The following is a 1,248-nucleotide window of genomic DNA, read 5'->3' on the forward strand; positions in this document are numbered from 1 at the left end:
TCTCTCTCTCTCCTCTCTCTCTCACACACACACCACACACTCACTAAGACTCCATCTCACACGCACATGCTCTAGGCGGAGCATTTGTTCCTACCACCCTTCATCCAACCTTACCCGTATGATAAACAATCACCTTTATTTACTTGCATAACATGGACAAATTCCACTTTACTCTAGTAGTCAGCAAACTTATCATCTGTACCCTTATAAAAAAACGAGTTGGCCGTGATGATGTGCCTGCCATCTTGTAATACAGACCGTATGATCTATATCTGAGGATAGAAACCAAACTATGATAATTTTACAAAAGATACCCGCACCTCTCTCCACATCATTATCTCCCGCAACCTCATTGCTCAGCAATTAAAAAAGGAATAAGTCTCTAGAACAATCTAGCATGCATGGTGGCCGCTGCCGCCTACCGGCGCCGTCCATCCCCATGCCTCCACCCATTCCGACCACCAGTCACCACCACGTTCCACTCCTCCTCGCCTTATCTCTCATCATTCATTTTTTCGATGACATTCTCGAGATACCAGTTTTCCGATAAAATTCTCGAGATATCTGTAACATCCCAAAGTTGCAATTTGGAATGCTATACATAGGTCATTCATGCATATCATATTTTATTGCATTTTCATTCTGCAATCCTCAAAATCCTACGCAACTCAAGGACCCTCGGAGAGAGTTGGGGATTTCCCGATTTTCATATTTGATTTTTATCAAATAATGAAACGAGGATTTTTGATTTTGATTATTTTTCTCTCCGAAAAAATATTTCATAATAAAATATATGAGAGGAGATAATATGACTTCTCCAAAATAACTGAAATATTGGAGGAAAAATATTAAAATCATTTATTCGATTTTATTTGGATTTTAATTGCAATTAGAAAAATTGCACATTTTTCAAAATTGCATTTTAGGGCCAAGAAAATGTTCATCTCGTTCTAAATATTTTATTTAGACGGTGACAATTTGTTTTGGCATTTTTAGATTTTTATTTTCTTTTCTAGGATTTTATTTTTGTTGGCGAAATTGTTTTAAAAAAAGAGGTTCCGCCGGCTTGGCCGAAACCCAGCCAGGCCGCCGGCCCAGTCGCCCGCGCCACCGCCTCCCTGTCGCGCGCGCCGCCGCCGCCGACTCGGACGAGGAGTCCGAGCCGGAATCCGCCGCCCCACCTTTGCCCCTCCCCCAAGTCGCCGCCCCCCTCTTTATATACCCCGCCGCCCCGAGCCACCCACCACC

This window comes from Triticum aestivum, chromosome 6A, assembly GCF_018294505.1.
Source record: "Triticum aestivum cultivar Chinese Spring chromosome 6A, IWGSC CS RefSeq v2.1, whole genome shotgun sequence".
Classification (NCBI taxonomy): domain Eukaryota; kingdom Viridiplantae; phylum Streptophyta; class Magnoliopsida; order Poales; family Poaceae; genus Triticum; species Triticum aestivum.